This window comes from Primulina eburnea, chromosome 17, assembly GCF_022965805.1.
Source record: "Primulina eburnea isolate SZY01 chromosome 17, ASM2296580v1, whole genome shotgun sequence".
In the NCBI taxonomy this organism is placed as follows: Eukaryota; Viridiplantae; Streptophyta; class Magnoliopsida; order Lamiales; family Gesneriaceae; genus Primulina; species Primulina eburnea.
In genome coordinates, this window is record NC_133117.1 from 24,476,112 (window position 1) to 24,499,922 (window position 23,811).

Here is a 23,811-nt window from a genome sequence, read left to right on the forward strand (position 1 = left end):
AAAACTTCTATACATCGATGTTAGAAAACTCTCAGACAGAATGGAGGTATTTGACAAAAAGGGGGAAAGCAGCTGAAGCAACTGGTATCATTTGTCCAGTTATTTTATGATTCAGTTGTGCTGAAGAATTAGTTGAAGAATTAATCAGATTATTATTATCAACTGATATCATTTTCTCAGACTTTATATTATCTACAAGGAACCCAGTTATTCTATGATTCAGTTGCGTAATCTATTATCAACAAAGAGCTGAGCTAAATCTCTTGGTTTTGTCAAACACCATAAAGGGGGAAATTGTTGGAAACTAAATTCTGGAGTTTGACAAAAACATAAATCAATCGATTAAATCATCTAATACGCGAAAGCAAATTCGGCAGCTTATTCGACAGACTGATCAGTTGAGAACTGATCAGTTAAAACATTCAGCCGAAAATATTAAAATCTCTCAACTGAAGATATCTCGGGAAAGATCATATCAGCAACTGAATATGGAAAGTCCCACCTCGATCACTACGGCATAGAACAATGTGTTTCGGCTATTGCATTTAAGACGCCGTATCACAATCAATGAAGAGAACATTGCCCAAAGAAATATTGAAGAAGCAATCAACGGATACATAAATTGAAAGCTACCGTTGAAAGACAAGTCTATAAATATGACTAAAGAGCAGTTGAACAGGACAATGATCTATCAATTTCAAACTTGCTATTACTTTGTCAAAATCTTAGCTCACTCTTATTAGACTTAACTCGTAGCAATCAAGGCTACAAGTTGAGCAAACTAGCACTCTGTAATATTAATAATTCAACAAGTGCTAAAGTTCAGTTACTTACAGAGATCATTGTATTATACTAAGAGTTTCAGTTTAGGCAATAGATAAGTCCTAACTGAAGTGGGTCTGTACAAGTGTTGTACTCGATCAAAGTCTTTTAGTGAATATCCTATCCTTGAGATAGAAGGGGTGACGTAGGAGTTATTCAAATCTCCGAACATCCAGAAACATATTGTGTTGTCTTTACTGCAGCCTTTCATTTTCAGTTAGATATTCTATCTTTCAATCAGTTTATTTTCCGCAACTGCTTATTTAGTTTAACTGATTGTTATTGACCGACGGGATATTTAGTTCAGTTTGTAATAAAACTGAACTACCTTTTTCAAAGAACTTTTAAATTCATAGAAGTGTTTATTTAACCCCCCTTCTAAACACTCCTTAGTCAATAACCGATCCTATCAATATATAATTAGCATATCGATTATAACAAAATGCAATATATATGATTATCATACCGATTATATCAAAAAATCAAACATTTTATCTGGACAATATTGGTAATTTTTCACAATTGCTACACACGGATATAAATATTCTCTTGTTCATGACAATTTTTAAACAAAATCAGTAGCTTATTTCTAAAGATTATTCCTAAAAGATCATGGAGATCAAACTTGTAGCGCCCTTACCCGAGCCACTACTAAACAGACTAATAAACATACAACATTAAACTTAATAACAACAATTAAACAGCGGAAACCAAATACTTAATCATCTTACAACCCAAATGAAAACAAAACAATAACAGCAGTCTTAAGCATTAATACAACCATAACAAATACATGATTCTAAACGTGAAAACGATAAACCACAGAAAACCTCCACTGGATCACCACCGAAAACCCAACTGCTCTAGCCACTGCCCTGGTCGTCCGAACCGTCCAACCTAAGACCTGCCCCGTGGAATGGGGTGCCCAAGATGAAAACAAGGACGTGAGCGACAATCGCCCAATACGAGAATGTACGAGTATACAAACTGATATGATGCATGCGAAATGCAATATGCTCAGATATCAAGGATCAAGTCAAGAATCTCATGCTCAGTCTAGAGGCGCCTGAGTGTGTAGTCTCTGATCTGCCCTAGGCATGTTTTGGCTCCCACACTCATCATCAAGACGTGGACCTGAAATGTCCAGGTCATCAGAGCCCGCTGGTCCAGTCGGACACTGTAGCTCTCGATGCCCCATCGTCCACAACACAGAATAGGGCTGAGCGGCCCCAACAAACGAGGTATATCTCAAAAGATATCAGGATCAACATGATATGTCATGCATAATATGCCAAAGCAGTAAAACATGTATCATGCAACAGATAAATATGCAGCATATAAGTGTGTATACTACGCTTGGATATCTCAGTCAGTACATCACGTACCTCACTAAAACAATCTGACAGAAAGCTCTGAACCTAGACAATACCAACATAATGAAATCACTAACAAACCAGATCAAACATGCTACAAAGATCTCCCTAATGATCCTTAAATCACTATCTAAGGATTTAGGATTATACCTGCATCTGTCGTCAGCCCGCTAATGATGTCTCGATCTCAGTTCACCGACCCTCCTCGAGTCGACACTAGTTATGGAAACTTCCCGACACCAAAGTGCCCTAGAAACTGACTAGAAACTATGGTACAAGTAGAACTCTCTCTAAAGAATGCGGTGAAGGAAACAAAAGAATCGGCTTCCATTTATAGGCTGCATCCGCACAATTTCAGAAAATCCGAACCAATCTTATCTGCCACGTGTCAGAATCTCATTTGTCTAGTTGGATTTCTCGAGATAATGTAATCCGAAGTAGGTTGGGTTATCCATTTAAAATTCGGTGGATACCAACAACTTAAACCCGAATTATCAATTCCTTAATAATACTTAATTAACAAATCATTAATTATGTCTTAATTAATACTTCATTCAAAACAAATATTCGGTTCATTACAAAACTTGTCCTCTCCTTTAAGTCTTCTTTGGTTTAATTCTATACTTGGGCTTGGTTTCTGCAAAGAATTCTTCGTTTTTGTAAATCAAAATTTGAAGTTGAGCTTGAGCTTGAGTTTGAAATTGAGGTTGTGGTTGAGGGAGTTGATGATTATGATATTCTACTAGTTGATGATTCGAATGTCGTTGAACGATATACAATGGATAGTAAATCATTAGATGGTGAAGACGTTTCTACTGTATATGCTATGGAGGTGGAGAGTAGACGTGGTAAACTTTGGTTTATGAATGTGTTGAGAAAAAATATATATCTCTTGTTCAATTGAATCCAAAGGTAGTTCTTGATGATCAATTGAAATTTATTGCAGTGATTGGAAAGAAATGTTAAATGGCCAAAAGAAAGATTGAGGTGGGCATAGAAAGAAAAAATACGAAAAAGAAAATGAAGCCAAAGAAAGATAAATTGATGGTCCAAAAAGTGAGGGTGAGAAAGAATTGATTTTGTACAAACCCATTCAAATACCTTTGTGCAAAGAGTTTTTATTCTCATTGTGATGATATAGTCAGTTCAATCTAGAACATTATTAATTTTTCTTTGCAGGATTATGGAGATGTCATGATGAGAAAGCACACGAGTGTCGGTGATGGAGGAATGCCATGTGTTGATTTGCATATTTCGAAAGCAATCAAGTTGAGGTAAGAGTAGTTGACAACACAACTATGAGGTAAGTTTTGTTTCCTTACCTTAATTATATGTTGTATTGTTTCCAAGATTTTGGAGTAAGTTTAGTAAATGCGATATTTTATAGATATGACTTTCATTTAAATTTTCTCCAAATTTCATGAAGGTGAGAGTAATTGAGACATTGTATGCGTTAAGTTCAAATGTTATTGATTTTGATTTCTCACAAGTTGCCAAATTAACGAAACTTAGTAGTAGTAATGACTCGTGTGCATTAGAATTAAATCTTTTGATGTGTTAAATGATTGCATGGATAGTTAATTTGGAATGTTCTATTTGCAAGATTGTTAGTTCTTTTAAGAGAGCATGGATGAATATGATAATTTCTATGTTCATGATGAATATTTCTATAAAGGAAATGAAGTTTTCATTCTATATTCATTGCATGAGTTACTTGACAGTGAGTCACATTATTGTGATTTGATCATTGATGTAATGGAATTTGTTGTATTTTCTTTTCGGCTAGGTTCTTATATCATGCATAAACTATATCTTATTCCTACCGAGCAAATGTCGTACATTTTGATGGAATTTGTTGTATTGTTAACTAGGTTTAAGAAGTAGAGTAATCTAATTTTTGCGATGCATAATGATGTTTTATTATTATCGTTGTGTGTCATTTGCTATTTATCAGTTGGTGTAATTGATGAAGTAATGATGAATGCAATCGTAGAGTTGAGATTTCTAGGGTTGATGGAGCGAGTGAATGATAGCGCCTACAAGTTAAAGTTGAAAGGTAAGCATGTTGATAATGTAATTCTTTAATGTTAACTTGCTTTGTTTTTGTATAAGTAGCAAAGATTTGAGGATAAATTGTTTTGAAGAAGAGGAGTATGATATGAATCTGATTGGTCATTACGAGCTAACTTTTGGAAGGAGTTTCAAGAAGCGATGATGTCTCGATAGTAAAAGCTTGAAGGTAATTGAAGATGAAGAATCAAACATAGTCAAGAAATTAAAGGATTTCAAGGAAGCATTAAATAAAGACGTATCGAGCAACCAATCATTCAAGTTTGAAATTACCTCTGAAGATAGCCCAAGCGCGTTTCATCGAGCTTTTGCGTAACCAGGGCGCCCAGCGAATTTTGCTCGGTTAGAAGTTCAGAAACTCGGGATTTGATGCAAATTAATTAAGAAAATCATTAATTTCGAGTTAGAAGTTCAGAAACTCGGGTCCCAACATTTTCTTACTTCTTCCGTCATGACTCATGCACGCACCCACATGCGCGTGGCCGCGTGGGGCTGTGTGGGTTGACCGAGGAGTTCATTCTCCTTTCTTTATTAATCCAATGTCAATGTATATTCACATGGATTCTTCTTGTCCTCGTTCAAATTTTACTTTTCTTTCTCCAACTTTTCCGGCATTTATTGATGATTTTTTTCCCACCGATTTCATCATTTTTTAAGGGAAAATTTATTTCCGAATTTAATTGATATAATTATTTAACTTAAATGATATCCTTAATATTATTTTTTCCTTGTTGATTTGATTGTGTATATTATTTAATGAGATTTTGCCTTTCTAGATGATGAGATAATTATGTAAATGTTATCTTGATAAGGGATCAATATTTAACCTTCCTTGTTTGATAGGTTATCTTGTGGAGATAAACTCTAGGAGAGAGGAAGTCCATAAATAATAAAAAAAATGAGAACATTGCTCTCGCTTTGGCTCTCGATCAATCATACACTCACGCTCCTACTTTGTGGAAATTCAGAGAAAAACATTCTTCAAGAGACGTGCATTTTTTGAAGAATGCACACCGCGTGTTGTGAGAACCCAAATTTTCAGGTTCATAATTAATTAATAGACATGTATGAGAATTTATTTTCGAGTTATAATAAATTCGAAAATTATAAATAATACATGGTGTTTGAGATTCCAAGCCAATAAATACATGAATTTCAAATCCAGTGCAAATCATGTATTAAATTCGAAACTAAGGATGTATATCAACATAATTGGAAAGAATATTACATACAAAGCAGCTTTCTCAACAAGGAATCATATCAATATTTATGGAAAGATTATCTCGATATTTATGGAAGGAGCATCTCCAAATTTTGGAAAGAATATCAACCAAATTATGGAAAGATTTTTCACCCCACCCCTATAAATACCAACTCATTCCATTCAAAATTTTCACACATCAAATACGAAATTTCTCTCTTAAATTTTTGAAACTCTCTCTAATTTCTGCCGAGTAGTGAAGCTCTGCTTCAGTCCAAACCCAGAAGGAATTTTGAAGTCCCAGTACAAAAACCCTTCACGTTCTTTCATCCAAATCTGAGGTAAGTGGGTTTTTGATATATTATAATTTGCATACTTTTCCTTCGTAAGTGCTCTTTTGTTATATATATATTCTTTCGTAAGTGAATTTTTGTTTGCCACTTGTTCTTTATAAGTGAGCTTGTTTTAAAACATGTTGTGTATGAATTATTTCGTTTTTGAAAGTTCGTTCGAGCATTATTCTTTATTCATGATATATTTTCTTCAAGATTTTTCAAAGTATATGTTCAAAGCACTGTTAGGATTCGATTGGATATGGGAAAGGATTTCCGAACTATGACCCTTATACGGTGGGATGGTAACCGTTGTACGGCCTCACTCGATAGAGGATTAACATATTGGACATGGCCTCATTCCTTAGAGGATTAACTTATAGGAGACTGATATCAGGAAACCATGGAAATGAGATGACTTTCAATGCTATAGGGGTATGCTAAACAAGTATGATATACGAGTATGATATGTGATGACATGTTATGATTATGAAGTATGAATATTCGTTATTATTCAAGTTACGATATTCTATGTAAATTTGAATTCAAGTATATGTTATGTTGCTTCATGTCTCGAACGGCCCCCCACTTGCTAAGTATTTCCCAAAATACTCACCCTTTACTTCATCCCTACCCAGATACGAACGGAGATCAAATGGATGAAGATGAGAAAGAGAAATTTTGGGGATGGTAGAAGATCCCGAGTTATTCTAGGAGTTATAAAGTTTATGTTGGAAACTGAATTCTGGAGTTTGACAAAACATAAACCAATCAACTAAATCAACTAATACATGAAAGCATATTCGGCAGCTGAACATTCAACTAAAATCAGTTGACACAAACTGATCAGTTGAGAACTGATCAGTAAAACATTCAGCCGAATATATTAAAGCTTCTCGACTGAAGATACCTTGGGAAAGATCATTCAAACAGACAAAAAGACATATCAGACAGCAACTGAATGTGGAAAGCCGCACTGCATAGAACAATGTGTTTCGGCTATCAAGATTTATACGCCGTCTTGCAATAAATGATGAAGCAGGCAATCAAGAACATTGTCCAAGAAATAATAAAGTGGCAATCAACGGATACGAGAATTCAAAATTACCGTTGGAAGAGAAGTCTATAAATATGACTAAAGAGCAGTTGACAATGACGATCATTGACCAATCTTAAACTTGCCATTACTCTGTCAAAATCTCTGCTCACTCGTATCAGATCTATTCGTAGCAATCAAGGCTACACATTGAGCAAATTAGCACTGTGAAATATTGAAAATTCAATTAAGTGCTAAGTTCAGTTACTTACAGAGATCATTGTATTATACTAAGAGTTTCAGTTCAGGCAATAGATAAGTCCTAACTGAAGTGGGTCTGTACAAGCGTTGTACTCGATCAAAGTCTTTTAGTAAATATCCTATCTTTGAGATAGAAGGGGTGACGTAGGAGTTATTCAATTCTCCGAACATCCATAAACATACCGTGTTACCTTTACTTCAGCTTTTCATTTTCAGTTAGATATTCTATCTATCAAACAGTTTATTTTCCGCAACTGCTTATTCAGTTTAACTGGTTGATATTGACTGACGGGATACTTAGTTCAGTTTGTAACAAGACTGAACTATCTTTTTCGAAAAACATTTAAATTCCTATTAGTGTTTATTCAACCCCCCCTTCTAAACACTAATTAGCCAATAACCGATCCTAACAAGTGGTATCAGAGCAAGGCATATCCTGTCAAAGATTATCTATTCTCAATCTAATCATTATGTCTTCATTCAATAAGATTCCAATGTTCTCCAGGGAAGATTTTGATGATTGGAAAATCAGAATGCAGGCTCATCTAGCTGCACAAGACGACGACATGTGGTACGTCATAACTGATGGACCCATGAAAATTTTGAAAGCAAACACAGCTGTTGCTATTACTGAAGGGGCACCTCACCGAATTGAAAAGCCTCGAGATGAGTGGACTACAGAGGACAAGAGAAAGGCAAATCTAGACAACGTTGCAAAAGACATACTGTATAAGACACTGGACAAAGTAACGTTCAGTAAGATCAAAATGTGCAAAACCGCCAAAGAAATTTGGGAAAAGTTAATTCAACTTTGCGAAGGAAATGATCAAACTAAAGAAAACAAACTTTCAGTCGCTATGCAGAAGTTCGACAACATCAGAATGAAGATGGGTGAAACAATGGATGAGTATGATGAAAGAACAAGCTGTATTATCAACGAACTAAATGCACTTGGAAAGGTGTATACAAATAAAGAAGTAGCGTTGAAAGTAATCAGAGGACTTCCCAAAGAATGGGATGTCAAAACTATGGCAATGAGGGAATCCAAAGATCTTAACAAAGTTGAACTTCATGATTTATTTGCAGATCTAAAAGCATATGAGTTTGAACTTCAAACTCGAGAAGGTGAACCATCCACTCCAGCAGCAACTACTGCCTTGACTGCTGTTAGAAATGAATCAACTGGTTCAGTTGAGAAAACTGCTGATCAGATGAGTAATGATGCCATGTCTCTATTCATTAAGAAATTTGGAAGATTCATGAGGAAAAATCAAGGAAATTGTAGTGACCCGTTCCAGAATCACCTACTAATCAAAAACTAAGCATGCAATTAACCTAATTAATTATAATCAGAGATAACAGCGGAAATACCACAAATGATAGATATACAACCCAATCGAAGTCTAGAACAACTCAAAATAAAATACCCAATACAACCATATCGAATCAAAACAGTATTGAAGAACTAAACCAACCGGCTACTCAACGTCCTCCTCCTGCTCCTCCTGAGCTGTCCAACCTGAGGCCTGCCCCGTAGGAATGGGGTGTCCAAGAATAAACAAAACCGAGGACGTGAGCGATAAGAACGCCCAGTACAAAAGTATGAGTATACAAACCTATATGAAATGCACATGCTATGATATGATACCAGGGTAGTCAAGAAACAGGAGTCACAAAAGGATCTCAACAATGCTCAGTCTAGAGGCGCCAAGTGGATAGTGCCGCGCGGTCCAACCTCTGGGTCACTGCATCCACTACAAGACAGACGTGGACCTAAAATGTCCCGGACCACCGAAGCCCTCCCGACCCGTCGGCCACTGTGTACTCTCGGTGTCCATGCGTCCACAAGACAGGGCTGAGCGGCCCCAAGATATAGCTTATCTCGAAAGAGATACAGCTCAACAGTAAAGGCTATCTCAAAGGAGAATACGGCTCAACATGAAATGCAACGTGCAGTAATAAACGTGACATAATAGCATGCATCATATGACATATAACAATGCACCACATACTCATGCAACACATATATGAATGTATACTCAACCAGGATATCTCGGATAGTACTTTCGTACCTCTATCACAGCAATCCTAATCCACTGGAACAACCAGACAACAGGTCTAATCCAAGCCTATTCATCAAGTGAAAACCATCACTAAACTTATCTACCAGACTTAACTAGATAATCCTGAGATAAATACTGATAAAATTCCAAACCTTCGTCCGTCGCTAGCCCGCTGATGCCGCTAGCTCCCAACTAGAGCACAGCTCTGCTACAAGACCAGCAGCTCCCCGCTAGTGCCCAAATCTCGGAACACGACTAGAACCTGTCAGAAACGACTGAAATGCTATGGAACTCTCTGAATTGGCGAGTCAAAATGAGGAAATCCGACCACTATTTATAGGCCATGTTCGGATCCTCCGAACACCACTTCGGAACGTCCGAACGCTACGTGTCCATTGGCTCTTGACAGCTCATGATCGGATCCTCCGATCATACACTTCGGACCGTCCGAACATGCACGTGTCCAGCTGCTCTTGACACCTCATGATCGGATCCACCGAACTCACTTCGGAACGTCCGAACTCCCACGTGTCGATCAACTCTTGACACCTAATGATCGGATCCACCGAACTCACTTCGGACCTTCCGAACTCTTCGGTGCTTCCGAACCATCTTCGGACCTTCCGATCATGATTAATCACCATTAATCCGTTAATTACCCAATTCGGCATTCGGGCTACTACATTCTCCCCCCCTTAAAAAGATTTCGTCCTCGAAATCAGGCTTAGAGGATGAACAAAATGAAATAACAATCATTGTTATTACATCTCAATTGTTGCTAAACACAACTGATATTTGGTTTACAACGGAAAAACATACATCCATAGTACAACTTACAGTACTTACTCAAAAGAGCTCTGGATGCTCTGAACGCATACGATTCTTTAACTCCCAAGTGGCTTCTTCAGTACCTCGACTCTGCCACTGCACTAAGACAAGTTAGTCAGTCGGTCCACAACAGCCCCAATTGCATTACAATTCTTAGAAGGCAACGGCAATTGGTGACCAAATCCATCGTTACATGCTCCCACTTCCATTCAGGAATAGGGAGATTCTAAAGTAATCCTCCTGATCTTCGATGTTCAGCTTTTACTTGCTGACACACCAAACACTTGGCTACAAACTGGTAAACACTTCTCTTCATACCTTTCCACCAAAACTTGGTTTTCAAATCCTTATACATTTCCATACTTCCAGGGTGGATACTCAACTTACTCCTATGAGCTTGAGATAAAATCTCGTCTCTCAATTTAGAATCTTCTGGAACTACAATTCTTCCTGACAGACACAAGGTTCCATCTGTATGGAATGCAAAACCAGATGTGTGGTCTCCGTTAGCTAACCTTGCTAACTGTTGTTTCAACTCTTTCATCTCTGTTGGTGCCAATCTTCATTAAATCTATAATGTTGACACGGTTCCTACGTCTCCTTTCATCATGATCTTGGTGACGTCCTCCATCACGATCTCTACGACGATGTTCTCGGCCAGCCTCATCGTCGCCATAACGGCCATGTCCCACACTACCGTGACTGCTTCCATCTCCTGACATCTGAAAGGAAACTAAAATCAACTCCTAAATCCTCAAAACAGAATTACTAATGTCCCAAAAATCTTTGCATGCTCTGATACCATAAATGTAGTGACCCGTTCCAGAATCACCTACTAATCAAAAACTAAGCATGCAATTAACCTAATTAATTATAATCAGAGATAACAGCGGAAATACCACAAATGATAGATATACAACCCAATCGAAGTCTAGAACAACTCAAAATAAAATACCCAATACAACCATATCGAATCAAAACAGTATTGAAGAACTAAACCAACCGGCTACTCAACGTCCTCCTCCTGCTCCTCCTGAGCTGTCCAACCTGAGGCCTGCCCCGTAGGAATGGGGTGTCCAAGAATAAACAAAACCGAGGACGTGAGCGATAAGAACGCCCAGTACAAAAGTATGAGTATACAAACCTATATGAAATGCACATGCTATGATATGATACCAGGGTAGTCAAGAAACAGGAGTCACAAAAGGATCTCAACAATGCTCAGTCTAGAGGCGCCAAGTGGATAGTGCCGCGCGGTCCAACCTCTGGGTCACTGCATCCACTACAAGACAGACGTGGACCTAAAATGTCCCGGACCACCGAAGCCCTCCCGACCCGTCGGCCACTGTGTACTCTCGGTGTCCATGCGTCCACAAGACAGGGCTGAGCGGCCCCAAGATATAGCTTATCTCGAAAGAGATACAGCTCAACAGTAAAGGCTATCTCAAAGGAGAATACGGCTCAACATGAAATGCAACGTGCAGTAATAAACGTGACATAATAGCATGCATCATATGACATATAACAATGCACCACATACTCATGCAACACATATATGAATGTATACTCAACCAGGATATCTCGGATAGTACTTTCGTACCTCTATCACAGCAATCCTAATCCACTGGAACAACCAGACAACAGGTCTAATCCAAGCCTATTCATCAAGTGAAAACCATCACTAAACTTATCTACCAGACTTAACTAGATAATCCTGAGATAAATACTGATAAAATTCCAAACCTTCGTCCGTCGCTAGCCCGCTGATGCCGCTAGCTCCCAACTAGAGCACAGCTCTGCTACAAGACCAGCAGCTCCCCGCTAGTGCCCAAATCTCGGAACACGACTAGAACCTGTCAGAAACGACTGAAATGCTATGGAACTCTCTGAATTGGCGAGTCAAAATGAGGAAATCCGACCACTATTTATAGGCCATGTTCGGATCCTCCGAACACCACTTCGGAACGTCCGAACGCTACGTGTCCATTGGCTCTTGACAGCTCATGATCGGATCCTCCGATCATACACTTCGGACCGTCCGAACATGCACGTGTCCAGCTGCTCTTGACACCTCATGATCGGATCCACCGAACTCACTTCGGAACGTCCGAACTCCCACGTGTCGATCAACTCTTGACACCTAATGATCGGATCCACCGAACTCACTTCGGACCTTCCGAACTCTTCGGTGCTTCCGAACCATCTTCGGACCTTTCGATCATGATTAATCACCATTAATCCGTTAATTACCCAATTCGGCATTCGGGCTACTACAGAAATTTTCAGAAGAATTATCAAAGAAACAACTCCAGAGAAGAATCTAATGTATGTTTCAACTGTGCCAAATCCGGTCACTTTATTGCCAACTGCACAAAGCCTAAAAAGGACAATCAAATCTCAACTGAAAGAAAGAAGAAGATATATGAGCACAAAAGAAGATCTAAAGACGAAAAGAAGCCTTACAAGAAGAAACATGAAGTACTGCTAGCTGAAGACAGCAAAGCCAAATGGGCAGAAACTGACAGTGAAGAGTCAGATCCAGAAAGCTCTTGCAGTTCAAGTGATGAGGAAGAAGTAACATGCTTAATGGCAGATAACATAGAAGATCAATCAAGCTGTGAGCAGGTATTTGATTTTAGCTCTATTGATTTTACACGAGAAGAACTCATTTCCACTCTTCATGACATGGTCAATGAGTATCAAAAGCTTGCTTCATCATTTGAAAAACTCAGAGCAAAGCAAGATGATCCCAAAGACGATAAAACAAAAACTGATGAATCAGTTGAAATGTTGAGTCTAAGAAGGGAGATTGCTGAACTAACTGATGAAAGAAGCAGGAATCAATCAATGATTCAAAAATTGTTGCTTGAAAATACAAAGCTCAATGAGCTCATTCAAGTCTGGAACAAATCATCAAAAGCTCTAACTAATATACAGAATTCTCAGAAATCAGTTGATGATAAAACTGGTTTAGGATTCTGTAGTAACGATGATTTGTCTTCCCAAGATACTCAACCAAAACTGGATACGAACAAAGGGAAATATATTCGCTTTGTAAAATCAGTTATGGTACAAAATCAAGAAGAGTCGAGCAAACCGATTGAACAGCCATCTCAGAATATGAATAAAGGCATGAGATGTGGCATTGGATATACTCCAAAGGGTAAGACTGATTCATGGAATCAGCAACCAAAAATTCTCAGCAGAAAATATTCATATGGCTATTCAAACTATCACAACTGTAAGCCGGTTCAGAAAAGATATCGACTGAACAATCAGTTGAAGAAGAACAAAACACATGTAAAATCATCCACACAATATACACCAAGCACACACAGACAGGGAAGGACCATATGGAATACAGCAACAGGACAGTCAGTTAAACTGATTCAAGTCTGGATTCCAAAAGGACTAATCAACTATGGACCCAAATAGAAAAGGGTACCAGAATCTTATTTTGTGTTTAATTGCAGACAATAGGAACAAGCACTGGATCAATATGGTACCTGGACAGTGGATGCTCTCGACACATGACAGGAGATTCAAAGTTATTGTCCCAACTGGTCAAATACAATGGTCCAAACATCAGTTTTGGGGATAACTCCAAAGGTGAAACCGTGGGTAAGGGTTAGCTTATCCATGGTAATTTCACCATTAATGACATTTTATTAGTCGAGAATCTTAAGTATAATCTGATAAGCATTAGTCAGTTATGCGATAATGGATTCTCAGTTCAGTTTGACAAACATTCTTGTTCAGTCAAAAACTCAACTAAAGAGATTATTCTAACTGGCAAAAGGTGTGGAAACACTTACAAAGTCAGTTGGAATGATCAACCTTATACACCAGTATGCTTTATTGCGTCTAAATCATCTCAAAACTGGTTATGGCATAAACGATTAAGTCATTTAAATTTTAAATATCTTGCCTATCTGAGTAGGCATGAACTTGTAAGTGGTTTGCCCAAAATAAATTTTTCAAAAGAAAAACTTTGTTCAGCATGTCAGTATGGAAAACAAGTTAGATCCTCTTTTAAAAACAAAGGCTGTAAATCTTCATCCCGATGCTTAGAACTATTGCACATGGATCTCTTTGGTCCAATACCAGTCATGAGCTTAGGGGGAATGAAATACACCTTAGTGGTCGTAGATGACTTTTCAAGATTTACTTGGGTTATATTTCTCAAATCCAAAGACCATACTGCTGCACAACTGATTAAACTTTTCAAAAGACTTTTAAATGAAAAATCAGTTGGGATTGATCGAATCAGAACTGATCGAGGAACTGAATTCATCAATCAAACACTTTCAAACTTTTTAGAAAATGCCGGAATCAAGCATGAGCTCTCAGCAGCAAGAACACCTCAGCAAAACGGTGTAGCTGAGAGAAGAAATCGAACTCTTAAGGAAGCTGCTAGAACAATGCTTGCTGATTCAGATATTTCTCAAAGATTTTGGGCAGAAGCAGTAAACACTGCATGCTACACTCAGAACAGATCGATGATTAACAAAAATCACATGAAAACACCATATGAGATCTGGCATGGAAGAAAAAGCGTAATCACTTATTTCAAAATATTTGGCTGTAGATGTTTCATTCACAACAATGGTAAAAATTATCTAAAAGCATTCGATGTCAAATCAGCAGAAGGAATATTCCTTGGATATTCATCAGTTAGCATAGCTTACAGAGTATTTAATAAGAAAACTTTGAATGTTGAAGAATCCGCACATGTTGAGTTTGATGAAACTGCACTAATTGATAAGCCAACTGATCAAGTTGAGCTAGCTGATCGTTTTACAGATATCAGCCTGGAAGATGATGACTCAGACGAAAATCGTAATAATCAGAATATCTTTCATACACCTGAACCTGAGATATTGGATCAACCAGCTGAATTAGAAGCAAATCTTGACAATCAGCTCATGGAACAAACTAATGGAAATCAATTATCAGCTGAATCAGTTCCAAATGAAACTGAGAACATTCAGTTACCCAACGAAGAATTTGCTGGCTATGAAGAAACAAATGCTGAATATAGATGGAAGAAATCACACCCTCCAGAACTGGTAATAGGTAACCCATCTGATCCAGTAAGAACCAGAAATCAGATGCTCAATCTATTTATTCATTCAGCTTTTGTATCTCAATTAGAACCAAAGAAAACTGACGAAGCTCTTGCTGATCCAAATTGGATTAATGCAATGCAAGAAGAGCTAAATCAGTTTGTTCATAACAATGTCTGGAACTTAGTTCCAAGACCAATTTCTAAAACTGTTATAGGTACAAAGTGGGTATACAGGAACAAACTGAACGAAGACGGTTCAGTTGTGCGCAACAAAGCCAGGCTCGTAGCACAAGGCTATAGACAAGAAGAAGGGATCGATTATGATGAGACTTTTGCACCAGTTGCAAGACTGGAGGCAATAAGAATATTTCTTGCTTATGCATCTTTCCAGAACTTTAAAGTCTATCAAATGGATGTGAAAAGTGCATTTCTAAATGGTCAATTGCAAGAAGAAGTTTACGTAGAGCAACCCCCAGGTTTTATCAATCATAATTTTCCTAATCACGTTTATCATTTGAACAAAGCACTATATGGTCTCAAACAAGCCCCACGGGCTTGGTATGACACCCTCTCAAAATTCCTAACTGATCATGATTTTACTGTTGGATCAGTTGATAAGACTTTGTTTAAATTCTCGAAAAATGATCATATCTTACTTGTTCAAATTTACGTTGATGATATTATATTTGGGTCAACTAACCCCAAATTATGCAAGAAATTTGCTAAGTTGATGCAGGAAAAGTTCGAGATGAGCATGATGGGTGAGCTGACATTTTTTCTTGGTTTGCAAGTGAAACAACTGGATTCAGGAACATTTATTAGTCAAACCAAATACACCAAGGAATTGCTAAGAAAATTTGGCATGGAATCTTGTTCAGCAGCAAGCACTCCAATGAGTTCATCAATTAAATTAGACACTGATCAAGGGGGAATATCAGTTGAGACGACACTATACAGAGGATTAATAGGTTCTTTATTGTACCTAACTGCTAGTCGCCCTGATATTATGTTTGCTGTATGTATATGTGCAAGATTTCAAGCTAACCCCAAGCAATCACATTTTTCTGCGGCCAAACGTATTTTAAGATATCTTAAAGGCACAGAAAATGTTGGTTTATGGTATTCAAAAGAATCATCTTTCAACTTAGTTGGCTATTCAGATGCAGATTATGCAGGATGCAAGCTTGATCGGAAAAGCACAAGTGGATCATGTCAGTTTCTAGGAGACAGACTGATCTCTTGGTTCAGTAAGAAGCAAACATCTATAGCAAATTCCACAACTGAAGCAGAATATCTTGCTGCTGGAAGCTGCTGCGCACAACTGCTTTGGATTCAGCAACAACTGAAAGATTATGATGTCGATGCAAAGGAGTCACCGATATTTTGTGACAACACAAGTACAATCGCTATAACATATAACCCAGTTCTTCATTCCAGAACCAAGCACATAGATGTCAGACATCACTTCATCAGGGATCATGCACTGAAGAAGAACATCAGATTGGAGCATGTTTCAACAGAACAACAAACAGCAGATATCTTCACAAAATCGCTACCAGAGGCTAAGTTTTCTTATTTTCGAAACATTCTTGGTTTAATTGATATATCTTCTATAACAGAATTAAATACAGAAAATAAGAACACAACAAATTAAGCACAATATTTTATTAAGAATACCATCGTTCCCAATTTATAGCAGAAATCATAGATCCAACTGTATCTAGCCATTCTCTAACCCAATCATTCAACTCATAGATTCGAACTCTGGCAAATGCCCTAGACTTCGAAATCTTGTCAACAACATGCCACTCCTTCCACAACAGTGCCTCTAAAAGACATTTATCTTCTACCAAATCTCTAACATGGCTAATCTCAAAACGAGCAAGAAATTTTTGTGCTCTTCTTTCCTGAGTACGAGTAGGAATGACACCACTGTCACTCACATTCTTCAAATCTTGAATCTTCTCCCAGGTTGTCAACACCTTGTGAAAGACATATTTCTCCATTTTTATTTTAATCTCAGCTAAACGATGGGCTGACTGTTCAGTCACATGAAAATGAGTGCTACTGCCCGTATCAGAATCAGACATATTGAAAGTTTAACTGATAATATATTACATTGTGATCACTACTTATAGGAAAAATGAAGAAGCCGAAGCGTTTTAAGTCATTAAATATGTCTTTCCTATTTACCAATGACTTTAAGTTATTAGTTAATAATTAATAACTTGTAACCAAATTATTAAAATTAATCCTTTATCAGTTTATCTATTTATCACAACTGATATCAGTTAGCGTTTAAGCGTTTATATCTCATACCAGATCATTGTGCTCAAAAACAAAATAAAAAGATACATTAATCAAAATAAATATTTCATTTATCCATAAATATTGGACAAGATTACATGATCATAAGTTTCTTGCACACTATTTATCCACATTCTCATCCAAACAGCTAGTGCTGAGGATGAAGTTTTGCAGAAATTATGAGAAGATGCGATGCTGTTAAGAGTCTCCAACTCCTTACGCAGCATCAACTCATAAAGGTGGCCCTCCTTGAAGGCATCCACCTCAGCAGAAATTTTTAAGTGCTTTCGCACTTCTCTTAACTGGGCCATCCGCCTAAAGGTGGTGACGTTTGATAGGCCAGGACAAGGAAAACGAAAGGACACTTCTCTCTGTGACGTTTGATATGCCAAGCACTATACTCGTCTTTAATCATTACTGTCTATTGCCGTCATTTTTTTTATGCATTTATTTAGGGGGAATGATGGTTTAAGAAATTAACTGAGAAGACAGTTGTTAGTGAATTCCTAACTGAAAAGAGTCAGTTTTTCCTAACTGATCGTTCAGTTGAAAATTCTACTAATCTTCTCATCAAAGTTAATAAATTAAACCTATTATATTCCAAATCATATGACGTGACTATCTGCTAAATCATGATGAACTTTAAGTTTACAACGTGTACACGTTTTTAACCGCTCAAAATTGCACACACATGCCACGCGTACACTATTGTGAAAAACACAAATTACTTCGGACTGACACGTGTCCAAAAATTTGAATAGTCACAAACATATGTACAATTGCCCGCCTCATTTCAGTTTTACTTTTTGATTATTCACGAACTGCCGAAAGAAAGAACATATATCTTCTCTAAATTTCTCTTTCAGCAAATTACTCAGTACGAAATGACAACTCAGATTCCCGCTTACATGCTTAATGCTATGACAATCAATTTTGGATCCATTTTATCTTTCGGAGATGAAGAGGTCAAAAAGGTGTTTCAAAAACTCGAAAATGCTGGTCTGAGAAAATTTCTGGGACAATCATCGCAGGATATATATCCAAAAGAACTTCAAGATTTCTATTCCTCTGGCAAAGTTGACTCAGAAGGTATCATAAATTCTACTGTCAATAATCAGTCGCTGACTATATCTGAAGATTCTTTTGGGGAATTATTTTCTTTACCTTGTGAGGGATTAGCACAACTGACGGATGTCAAAGCATCTGATATTGATGAAATGCAAATACTTTTATCTGCTGATGGACGGAAAATTAAAGTTTCCGATCCTAAGAAGGAACTGAAACATGAAATTCAGTTGCTTGCTGATATAATTGCTAAAGGGCTCTTAGCAAAAGCAGGATCATTTGCTGCTCTTACATTGGAAAAGTTTCAAGCTATTACCGCTATTATGACTAATCAAAAATTCAACTGGAAACGGATCATCTTCAACATACTGAAGAATATGTTTTTATCGTCAAAACAATCCAAGGGTTTTGCCGTACAAATCAGTTATCTTTTAAAAATAAGAGGTTTAGTGGATGCTGATTCTGAAAGATTATCGAAATTCAAGGTGTTCAATGCAAAGAATACCATGCCACCAAAAATCACCATGGATATTTCTCCTGCCAAATTCGTCAAGATTAAGAAGGAGATTGGAATTGATCAGGCGACTACAAAATCAGAAAAGAAAGTCAAAAATCTACCTCCACGGAAGATCACTAAAAGAAAATTGATTCTGAGTACAACTGATTCAGAGAGAACCCCATCACCTCAGATTGTCAAGAGAACAAGAACTCAAAGAGTGAGGTCAGTTGCTGAAGTCACCATTGTTGCTGATCAGTCAATGACCACAGAGAGTCAGCAACCGATAGAAGCTGTTCCCTTGAACATCATTCCACCTGATGATTCAGCTAGCACAAAGAGGGAATCAGTTAGGACCAAAGCTCCCTTAACTCAGATATCTCGACCAATTGGTGTCGCACCTGCACGCCCGAAAGGCATCAAGTTTGTAGAAGTGGTGGATTCAACTCGAACTGGATTAGAAATTCCACACCTCATGAGTTCTGACAAAGGAAAAGGGAAGATGATTGAAAAATCCCGACCAACAAATCCGATTCAGACCCACATTGACCTTGTTTGGGCAAATGTTAATGATTTTGCAGCTTCAAAAATCCAAGTCTATGATGATTGGAAGGCCTACCGAACTGAAATTTTTGCCAAGAAACTGAAGAACAAATCTCAACTGAATAAATTTATTAAACTGGAAGATTATGTTCTGAAGACAGTGAAAGCAGCCTCCATTACTTTGGCTATGCAAAGGAAAAACTATTTATTTGATCAAGTGCGAGCAAAGAAGTTGGCTCAAATTATCAGCAAATTGAAGAACAACTATATTCCCACAAATCCAACTGCCTATGCTGATCAAGCAGTGATCACTCAACTAGATTCTGATCTGGTTGGGTTGCTATCTCAGATAAAATTTTGGGAAATGAATCAGGAATTAGTTATTCATCAAGGAAACTCAGACACTGATGATGAAAACGAAGATGACGAATCACTTACTGAACAGCAGCAACCATCGTCTGAACTGGCCCTTGTTACAACTGACGTACCAATTATAGAAAAACTTCCATCACCTCCGACTGAACAACAACTATACACCGAAGCTGAGCTTTCCTTTGCTCCCATTGACGAGATCATTTCAGTAATCGTTCAGGATTCTCAATTGAATAAATCTACACATGATAAAATTGATCATCCAGTTGATCAAACTGATGAAGAGATCCCTATCTCTGCAAAAGAACCAATTCAGCAAGCTTCATCTGCTGACAAGAATACTCCAACGGAAAACCCTCATGCTTGTCAAGATCCTCCGATACAAGAACCAGTGCTCAATTCTCCATCTGCTATTCTTCAAACCAGTCTTTCTACTGAACAGAATTCATCTCCTCCACTTACAGTTCAAGGAGAAATAATTGAAACTGATGTTTCAATTCAAAATGTTGATGATCCAGTCTCAACTGATCACACACTAGTCGTTTCTGAACAAATCACCAAAGAAACAGGATCATCCTATCAATCTCCTCCTCAAAATGCTTCAGATATTGATCTTATTCTGGAAGAAGTCCAGCATTTACACAATAATATGGAGCAAATGATCTCTGCTATCTCTAAAATTCAGAACACCCAATTATCTCATACTCTAAAATTGGATCATCTAAATGAGTCCAACTTAGAGAAAATGAATGCTCTTAGAGTCAAAATGGACTCTCTAGTCACAACTATGGATCAAACAAAGAAGGGGTTACTCGATTCCTTATCTACAGATCAAAATGTAAACAGTCAACGATTTCAGCGACTGTAAACCTTTGTTTCAAAGCAAATGGAGTTACTACAGATCTCCTTCAACACTGTTACTTCAAGCATCACATCAGACGTCAAAATTCTCTCCCTTCACGTTCAAAAGCTAACGGACAAAATGGAGGTATTTGACAAAAAAGGGGAAAACAGCTAAAGAATTATCAGAATTTATCAGATTATTATCAACTGATGTTATTTTCTTCAACTGATGTTATTCTCTCAGAATTTATATTATCTACAAGGAATTCTGTTATCTTATGATTCAGTCGCACAATCCATTATTAACAAAGAGCTGAGTCAAATCTCTTGGTTTTGTCAAACACCATAAAGGGGGAAATTGTTGGAAACTGAATTCTGGAGTTTGACAAAACATAAACCAATCAACTAAATCAACTAATACATGAAAGCATATTCGGCAGCTGAACATTCAACTAAAATCAGTTGACACAAACTGATCAGTTGAGAACTGATCAGTAAAACATTCAGCCGAATATATTAAAGCTTCTCGACTGAAGATACCTTGGGAAAGATCATTCAAACAGACAAAAAGACATATCAGACAGCAACTGAATGTGGAAAGCCGCAATGCATAGAACAATGTGTTTCGGCTATCAAGATTTATACGCCGTCTTGCAATAAATGATGAAGCAGGCAATCAAGAACATTGTCCAAGAAATAATAAAGTGGCAATCAACGGATACGAGAATTCAAAATTACCGTTGGAAGAGAAGTCTATAAATATGACTAAAGAGCAGTTGACAATGACGATCATTGACCAATCTTAAACTTGCCATTACTCTGTCAAAATCTCTGCTCACTCGTATCAGATCTATTCGTAGCAATCAAGGCTACACATTGAGCAAATTAGCACTGTGAAATATTGAAAATTCAATTAAGTGCTAAGTTCAGTTACTTACAGAGATCATTGTATTATATTAAGAGTTTCAGTTCAGGCAATAGATAAGTCCTAACTGAAGTGGGTCTGTACAAGCGTTGTACTCGATCAAAGTCTTTTAGTAAATATCCTATCTTTGAGATAGAAGGGGTGACGTAGGAGTTATTCAATTCTCCGAACATCCATAAACATACCGTGTTACCTTTACTTCAGCTTTTCATTTTCAGTTAGATATTCTATCTATCAAACAGTTTATTTTCCGCAACTGCTTATTCAGTTTAACTGGTTGATATTGACTGACGGGATACTTAGTTCAGTTTGTAACAAGACTGAACTATCTTTTTCGAAAAACATTTAAATTCCTATTAGTGTTTATTCAACCCCCCCTTCTAAACACTAATTAGCCAATAACCGATCCTAACAGTTTAGTTTATGTTTATCGCTTCTGAATATTTTTATTTAAGTTGTAAAGACGATGATTTTATGGTTTTATGAATAATAGACTGGTTTTGTTTATATTGTGCTACGAGACTAGTTGTTTTCAATTGTCTGGTTGTAAAAAAACGTCGGTGTCTATTAACTCCGGTCTCGGGGTGTGACACGTGTTGCCTTGAATGTTGGAGACATCTATAGACAACATCCGTAACGAAGTTGGCTGAAGATCGTTTTTGTTTCTCCTGTTTTGGAATCACGTTTTTGTTGATTTCTTGAATAATTTTATTCTGAGTATTTGATTTTAGAAAGCGTTTATTTTCTCAACGTGTTGATGAAATTGGTTTTAGTAATAATCACTAGTGATTGGTTTTTGTAAACGATTTGGTTTTCTAGTGATTAATTTTTGGCGTGAGGCATACTTGTGCAAATTTAATCTTGTCCATCTATTTATTTAAAGTCGATTTGTGTTGCAAACTTTAATATTCCGCTGCATGTTGTCTCAAATGTTGTAACATTTGACACAACACTTAATTCTGATAAAACACAAATTCACAATTACAGTACTGTTATCATATTAACTTTTATCTGTGTTAGACATGAATTTTATTGTGGCGATGATTAACTAAAACCAGCAGACCAGAACAGTAGACTAACTTATCAGAAGCTACTGGTCTAATAAAACTAAACCAGTAGAAAGGATAGTAATACAAAACCAGTAGAGGACGTTTCCTAACGTTGCTACCTTTATTGTTACCGTTAAAGAGTTCCTAGTACTAGTATTAATTGCAGCATTAAATACTATACAGAGTCATTTAATGCATTTTATCCAATTAAGTATGAAACAAGACTGATTGTTTTATAGCTTTTCTGCAGGAACTTCTTTTGGTAATAAAGCTGATTATATCAGTTAACTGGAGACATCCTCTGATTGTGGACGTTGAATTCAGTCGATTATATATACATGGATCAAATCCTTATACGATACGACTCTTTGCTTAACATTATTTCTTCAAGGATCAAAGCTATTTTTCACTCATAAGACAATCTCGATATTCCTTGAATACTTAGAGTTCAACACAAAGAAAAGTAGCACACGCTTCATAGCTTTTATCTGATCTTTTGGAGATCATCTTGTGCTACTGATTCTTACACTCTTCACAATCTTTACATCACTTATACTTTATCAAGAAAAGTTTGTAATTTGAAAAGAGTCTTTTCAGAACTTTGTGTTTCGCATTTTTGTGAGTTGAGTAACTAAGAGTTTCAGTAGGCTGAGGTGTAAGTCCTTCTGAAGTGGGTTTGTACAAGAGCTGTACTGTAATATCCAAAGTCTTTTAGTTATACCTTCTGGAAACAGGAGAAGGGGAGACGTAGAAGAGTTTATCTTCGAACTTCCATAAACAACTGCTGCCTACTGTTTTATTGTCTTTCAACTACTTTATCAGATTGTTTCCGCACGTTTTATTGTAATCAGGTGAAAGTATACGCACAAGATAAACTACTATCCCTAACAGGATTTTAGTACCTCATCAGAATAGAAAGAAAAACGAGTAGAGTTTATTCACCCCCCTCTAAACTCAACTTCGATCCTCAACAATTGGTATCAGAGCAGGTTACTCTTGTTCGTGAAAAACTACAACAAATGGCACACTTCAGCAAGATCCCTATGTTCTCTAAGGAAGATTTCGATGACTGGAAGATCAGAATTCAAGCTCATCTTGCAGCACAAGATGATGACATGTGGTATGTCATCACAGATGGTCCACTGAAAATATTAAAG

The 23,811-nt window shown here is 37.2% G+C and overlaps 1 long non-coding RNA gene across 1 annotated transcript; it reads left to right on the top strand.

Annotated features, from left to right (window-relative positions):
- The first annotated feature begins 2,875 nt into the window (after positions 1-2,875).
- On the top strand, positions 2,876-3,882 carry LOC140818829 (uncharacterized). Its single transcript, XR_012115071.1, has 3 exons — positions 2,876-3,043; positions 3,142-3,257; positions 3,375-3,882. It is a non-coding gene; the product is annotated as an uncharacterized lncRNA (long non-coding RNA).
- The last annotated feature ends 19,929 nt before the right edge of the window (positions 3,883-23,811 follow it).